The 7480-nt window shown below is 31.1% G+C and overlaps 1 protein-coding gene across 1 annotated transcript in view; it reads right to left on the bottom strand.

Annotated features, from left to right (window-relative positions):
* Positions 1-257: 257 nt before the first annotated feature.
* LOC118205154 (protein CIP2A homolog L-like) overlaps positions 258-7480 on the bottom strand; it is a 29977-nt gene continuing 22754 nt past the window's right edge. Inside the window, exon 3 of the mRNA XM_035377443.2 lies at positions 258-392. The gene's annotated coding sequence lies outside the window, so the exon portion shown is untranslated. The remainder of the gene's footprint in view (positions 393-7480) is intronic.

Here is a 7480-nt window from a genome sequence, read left to right as displayed (position 1 = left end):
TGGGAAAGCATGGAAGCCATTTCAAACTGGCATTATTATGAGCACATTGAGTGTTGTGAAACTCTCAAAAGAATTATTTTCCGAGGGGTTTACATTTTTCTTACCAGGCAGGTTGACACAAGATGCGCTGGAAAATGCCTTTTCACAGATTAGACGAAAGTTGGGTGCAAAGCCTACTGCTTTGCAAGCCAAGAGAGCACTGAAATTAGTGTGCCTATCACAGTTCATTTCAGATATCAATAATCCAAATTATTGTTCTGAAAGTGACCACAGCCTCTTTGATGCTTCTGAATTAGAGGTTGCTATCAGAAAGGAGGTCTTGCATCCTATCTCCAATTCTGTAGTGCCATCTACCTCTTCTGCAGTGGCAGTGAAACGTCGCTTGCCCCCAGCTGTGGAAGAAAATGATATACATTACATCGCAGGAGCCATATATAATAAGTTGTTGAAAAAAAAAAGCATATGTGAAAATTGTAAAACAGCTATGACCATTTCAGAGAACATGCTGGAACCTGACATACCCGAACATCGCACAATTCTTACAAAACATAGCAATAAAGGTGGACTGAAGGTCATCTCTTCAGGAATGTATCAAATATGTAGGGAAGCTGAACGAGAATTTCAAAAATGTAAAGATGTACTCCTTCGTTTACAATCAGCCATCACAAAAGAATTAGTTGAAAGAATAATTGATAAATGTACGCATGTGGCCATGCCAGAATGCTGTAATCTTAAGAAAGTAATTATTGATAATTTTTTTATTACTAGATGGAAAGGCCTTACACAGCATCTTATCAACAAAAGAGCCCATAACGTTTCATATTCATCAGCATCGGCCAATAAGAAACAAAAAGTAAAATAATTTTAGAAGGTATGTATGTTTTATATTAAATAATTTATGTGTTTTATGTAATATGTATTACTTTTTCCTAGGCTACGAGTATATAAATTTCTGTGTTTGATGTTATATATGTTACTTTCTGCTAGGCTATGAGTATATTATTATGGTATTATTTTCTTGTTTCTAATATATAGAAATATAGCATATTTTCCAGTATAAAATTTCAGTTCAGTTTTACTTAAAAGTATGGGAAAGCAGATTTGTTTCATGCATGATCTTTATAATACTGGTATGAAATGAATGAATTTTAATCTGTAAACAATTTTTTGTTAATATTGAAATGTGTTTCCTTGGGTACATTTTTAGGCACTTGTGGATCATGTCAGACAACATGCAATAGAAAAAAGATGTCCGTGTGCATAAATTTTTCATTGTGTTACTTCATTTTATCTAAATTTCAAGGATAATTCTTTTCATTTTTATATGGCATGTTATTAGTATAAAGGCTAGTGAAAATAAATTGGTATGTGTATCTGTTTTTGAAGTGTAATGCTTAAATAAAAAGATGGTGTGTGTTTCTTCATTTAAATAAAATTTCAAAGATAGTATTTTTCAGAGTTGTACTGTTTGTTATTTCTCAATGTAAAGGGTAACAAGGGGAAAAAAACTGGTATGGTACATCTGTTTTTTAAGCATGATAATTTTATTTATTTCTTTAGTGATGCATATATATATAGAGAGAGAAGGTATTTGGTCCAACTGAAGTTATAATAAATCTAATTTTACTAGATCTCTCCCTCCCCTCAGGTGTAGAAAATTTTCAAATGCAGAAAGTTTATTTGCAGAATTAATTCATTTCTGATAAACTTATTATCATTAATTTTTTATATACCATGTTATTAAGTTACACGTATGACTACTGTGTAATAAACTTGTATTTAGGGCAAAAAATTAACTGTTTTGCAGCTGGTGACTAATATCATATGCTTCTAAGAATATTACTTTAACTTTTTTCATAACTTTTGTATTTCAGGAACATGAAACTGTTATTTTGATATACTTAAATAATAAAAGTGTGTACCTGAATCAATTAATGGATACAAATATTTTACAGTTATTTTTAGAAGATATTTGCCATATCGCTTCTAATAATTCATAAAGTATATTAAAATATAGGTAAATAATTTGGTGCAGAATTCAAATTTAGGGTTTGAAATATAGTGAATCATGAGACTAAATGATTTTTATTGTCATGATTTGCCTGGGCTTAAGAATGTACTTTTCGCCCGGTGGAAATTGTCATCAAACTGTCCTGAACAGGCTTTTTGTTGATAATAACTTCCAGGCTTATCAGTACCTCCTTTTGAGTGGAGGGTATACAAATATAGTACCCAATTTAAATTACATTGTGATTGTAATAATATTGTGGTATTAAATAAGTGATTATAATTACAATTTAGATAATTGCTTTGTAATTATATTACATTGTATCTGTGAACTCTTAATTTCATTACTTTATGCAATTATGTTGTAAGTGCATAATCTAATTGCAATAATATAATCTATTCACAATTACAAAATAATTATAAATGCAGTTACATCTTAAATAGAGGCCATTTTAATACTTTTAAATTTTTGCAAGATAACTTCCCATTAAGGTTCATTTGGAGGAAATTATGCAAATACTAAAAAAGAAGTTATGTTAAATTTACATATTTTGTACAGTAGTTTCTTGTTATAATGCTGTTCAATATATCTTCAATACTTTTGTAAATTTAACGACATTCTTTGCAATTACTGTGGGGCTTTAAAAAGAAGTTTCTTAGTTATGCTTTCTAATAAGAATGTGTTAAAAATTAAGTATTATGTATAATAACTAACAATTAAAAAAACTTGACTGCATGAAAATGCTGTTGCTGTGTAAAATAAAAAATAAGCTTTCTTTTATGCTTTGAAATGAATTACATGTGGTTAAGTCGTCCTTTTACAATTTAAGAATGTGGTTAACACACATTCTTAAATTGGACAGGTTTTATCTAAATTATTAGTATAAAATATATAAACTATGAATTATTTTGTAACATAACTCAAATTACAAAATTCATTCTATATACGTTCAAATTTATTATCTTTTATGGAATAACTGTTTTTTAATTTAGGTAAAAATTGGATTTTTAGAAGTATTACAAATACAATGCAACACAAAGGTGATCTGATTGGAGAGGAAGGACTTTTTATTACGGTTTCTAGTTCGTATTTATATTACATTTGGTGAAAGTCATCCAAAACACAGAATGCTGTACTTTCTTCTTCCATATATGTTATGAAATATTTCACACATTTAAAAGAAAGTGTTTCTTCAGAGTCTTGCACAATTATTTCCATATACCTCAGACTAAAATGACAACATATTCTTAAGTTATTTTTTTAGTATGAATTTACAGTGTTTTTATGGAAATTTTTGTTAAAATGTCATTAAGATAAATTTATTTGCACACTCTACGCTTTAACTATTTCCCCATTTGACACTATTGAAAGTTTTTATTCATATCTTATTTATTTTAGTCTGCTAACGAAACTGAAACATCTAAAGAATAAGTTATTTTGAATATGTTTACAAAATATACGCGAAATTTTTATTTAAGTGAAAACGTCTATATACTATTCGAGAATTAATTAATTATCCGAAAAGTTTATGTGCGCTGAATGCCGCGCGTCTATAAAATAAATCTTTAAAAAAAAAACAGCAGACATTCAGCCAGCGTGTGCGATAAACGCGCCAAAATTGGTAGCGCGTTCCCTCCCTCGCCAAGAGAGAAAAGTTGGTGATTCAGCCTGGTTTAGAGGAGCCTTAGGGAAGGCCCGTCTAACACAAAACGAGGCAGCCACCGAGCCAGCCGTGCCCCAAAAAGAAACACACAATTCTTAATTTAAAAATTCTTAATTTTTAAAGCCATAAAATATCAAATGCTCCCGCGAAACCAGGCCCGGGCCCCGAGCAACGAAAAAGGTAGAAAAATGAAACATAACAAACTAAAAAAAACTGGTTCAAATGGTTGCAAGCCTTTTAAAATCTCTTTTAAAACTCATAACATCCAATTTTAATTCTCCTAACTACCAATGCCCACAATACTTTTATTTTCATTTATCACAGCCATAACATCTTGTGAAAATTTCAATAATTTATCATATTTCATTTGTGTTATATCTAATCCTGTTATTCCATATTTTGCCCTCATCCCCCCCGGGTAAGAGTACATATCTCAACGAAATGTTCCGCATCTCCAATAAGATCACATTTGAGGCATCTATCGTTGCCCTGGACGTGGAATCGCTTTAAATATTGTGGAAATCTTCCATGACCTGTGATAAGTTGATTCACATCTATACCTGTATAGGTTTTCATTTTCCTATATATTTTAATATTTTTTAAATAAGACTTTCGTCTTGTTGAATTTTCACACATTTGATTCCATTGTTTATAATAGTAGTCTTTCATTTTTATAATCATTTTCCTTCTTGCCGGATTTATAATATTGTAATCTAAACCATCTCCCAGGGCAGCCTCTTTAGTCAGTGTATCCGCCCTCTCATTACCTAGGTGACCAATATGAGCTTTTATCCAATGTAATTTTATATAATGTCTCTCATTGGCCTTGCGATATAATGTATTTCTTCTATCAAATTATTTTTTGGCTCCGGGCTGGAGAGCGCCGTTAAGACAGAAAGTGCATCCGAATAAATATGTATATAATGTCTCTTTGTTAAATTTTTATCTACCCAGATCAACGATTCTGGTGCGTGGCGTCTTGTGATTCCTCTTTAGGCTCTAGATATAGGTGGACGTGGTGCTATACCGATTAACCTTTTGGTAAAAGGACAGTCCCCACGTCCTCCGTTGCTTATCGCTTATAGCAGCTACTTCAGCCTGGTATACAAAATTAGTATCATTCATTTTCAATTTTATAGAATCTATTTCTAAGCCATGAAAGTAAACAGTATAAGCTACACCGACGTCCCCCTCAAACCCAGAGCCATCTGTATAAATTTCTATTTCACCCATATTTGGTTCTTCATAATCAAAACCAACACCAAACACATTTCTCGGGTTAATATCAATAAAAATTGGATATTTAATATAATCTGTATAAATTTTAAAATCATCATATACATTAAAATCTTTTAGGCCATTGCTCACATAAAAATTTATCATAGTAATATTGATAAAAAATCGAGAGAGGGGGCACACCGGCTATAATGCATAGAACTTCCATCGAGATAGTTCGAAAGGCCCTTGTAATAGCTAGTAGCCAGCATCTCTGCAAAGAGTCCAATTTCGTTCTAAGTCTTATTAATTCCCTCGCCCGAAGACCCCATGCACCAATACCATACGTAATCTTGGGTAAAATAACGTTCATATATATTTCTTCCAATATTTTACTTTTACTGATCAAAGTATTTGCTGTGAAGGTACTTATATAATATGTGAAAATTCTTTCAATATTTCTCTGTATTTCTTTAAAATGCGAAATAAAATTCATTTTTCTATCTAGTACTATTCCTAAATATTTAATTTCTTCTTTAAATTTTATATTTCTACCTTTGAATTTTAATCTAGGAGGTCTTATTTGCACACCTCCTCTTGGAAATAAAATCGCATTTGTCTTGTCTGGATTGAATTGTATTCTCTGTCTTTCACTCCAATTGACAAAAAGTTCCTCCACCAAAAAAAATCTTTTTTCTATCTTTTCTAATGATTGATCATAAACAATTACAAGAACATCATCAGCAAAGCAAATAATTTCGGTATTAGGTAAATCAACAAGTATATGATTAATCATGAGGCTCCAGAACAGGGGAGCACTGCACGAGCCCTGAGGACAACCTTTTTTAATTGTATATTCAAGTTGGAATTTCCCATTTTCTCCTTGAAAAACGATAACTCGGTTTCTCAAATAATCCTTAATCAAATAAAACATTTGGCTTGTAATTCCAGCATCTTTTAGTGTGGAGAGCAGTGACGACCATATGATGGAGTCAAACGCTCCCTGTACATCAAAAGAGATAAGTGCAACATGATATTGTGTTCTTTTTTCCCTCACCATTTGCATAGTGTGGTACAAAGCTATATCCGTGGATTTTCCCTTTCGAAAGCCATATTGTTTAGTACTAATAACCATCTTAAATTCCAACATATAATTTATCCGTTTAGTAATTAATTTATCTAATATCTTTCAACAAACATATTGGTCGATATTTATCTTCGGATTTTGGGATGAGTACAATCCTCCCGACTTTTCAACAGTCAGGGAAAACAGTTAACTGTAAACACTTATTGTATAAACTGATGAAGAACGAGGGATAAAATTCAAATAATTTTTTAACAATCACCGTATTAATATTATCCAAACCTGGGGCAGAACCCGCCCGCATAGAATTTACAACATTAAATATTTCTTCATAAGTAAAATCTTCCTCTACTATATTATCATCTTCCATATTAACATCCTCTTCCTCAACATTTATTTCATTAGACTCCAATTTCAATGTGTTCTTGATAATATCATCATGATAATCCTCAATTTTAGTAAATCGATCATTATTATCTTTATTCAATGTAATACAACGTCTAGTTTTATTAGTAGCAATTTTGTAAAACCTATCATAATATACTCTACTCTCAATAAATTTATTCTCTCTGTACTTCCTTTTTGTTTTCTTAATCAATTTCTTATATAAGGCCAATCTTCTTTTATATTCAATTTTTCGTTGTAATCGTACTTCAACTGTTATATTCCTTACTTGAAAGCTCTTCCTCAAAGCTCTCAGAACTCTCCTCTGTATATTCAATTTATCAGTCCACCAGGTAGTATTTTTTCCCAAATTTACATCCTTTTTAATCATTAAATATCTATCCATATTCTTTACAATTTTCTCTTCGATCTCCAAAACAATTTTATTTAGTTGTTTTTTTGTCACAACCACACTAATTGTTTTCTCCATTTCAATTATATTTCTACCACCTCTTTTAGTAAAATTTATAATTCTATTAATATCTCTTGAATATCTTTTCTTTGTATTCTGTACAACCTGAACACCATCAATCTCAACAAGTATAAATCTATGATCGCTCAGGGAATCAATATCCAAAACTGTAAAGTCTGTATCATTAATATCTATTCCTGGTGAACTTAATGCTAAGTCTGTCCAACCAACTCCCACCGAAGATGTGAATGTAGGGGCAAAATCTTTAATATTTAAAAGTTTTAAATTATTTTGTATTATAAAATCATATATTAAAACACCCCTTTGATCAAGTTCACCTGCCCCACCCCAAGTTAAAATTCTTTGAATTAAAATTTCCAATTAAAACATAGTCATGATTATATGAATTCAAAACAATCTCCAATTGACAAAGATGAACATCCAAATCTTCAGCAGGTGAAAAATATACAGATATCAAGGCCAATCGTAATTGATCAAGATAAATAGTCACTGCCACTATACAGTCCTGTTTCACATCCACGGTATAATCAATATCCTTATTAGCAATAATAATAACCGTCCTTCCATTCTCTATATTGATCGCTCTCCAGTCACTATTAATATTTACCAATTTTCCTTTAATACAGTAGGGCT

The sequence above is a fragment of the Stegodyphus dumicola genome, chromosome 3, assembly GCF_044657685.1.
Source record: "Stegodyphus dumicola isolate Sdum_Otavi_A_Nest chromosome 3, ASM4465768v1".
Classification (NCBI taxonomy): domain Eukaryota; kingdom Metazoa; phylum Arthropoda; class Arachnida; order Araneae; family Eresidae; genus Stegodyphus; species Stegodyphus dumicola.
This window is presented reverse-complemented; position numbering and strand designations above follow the sequence as displayed.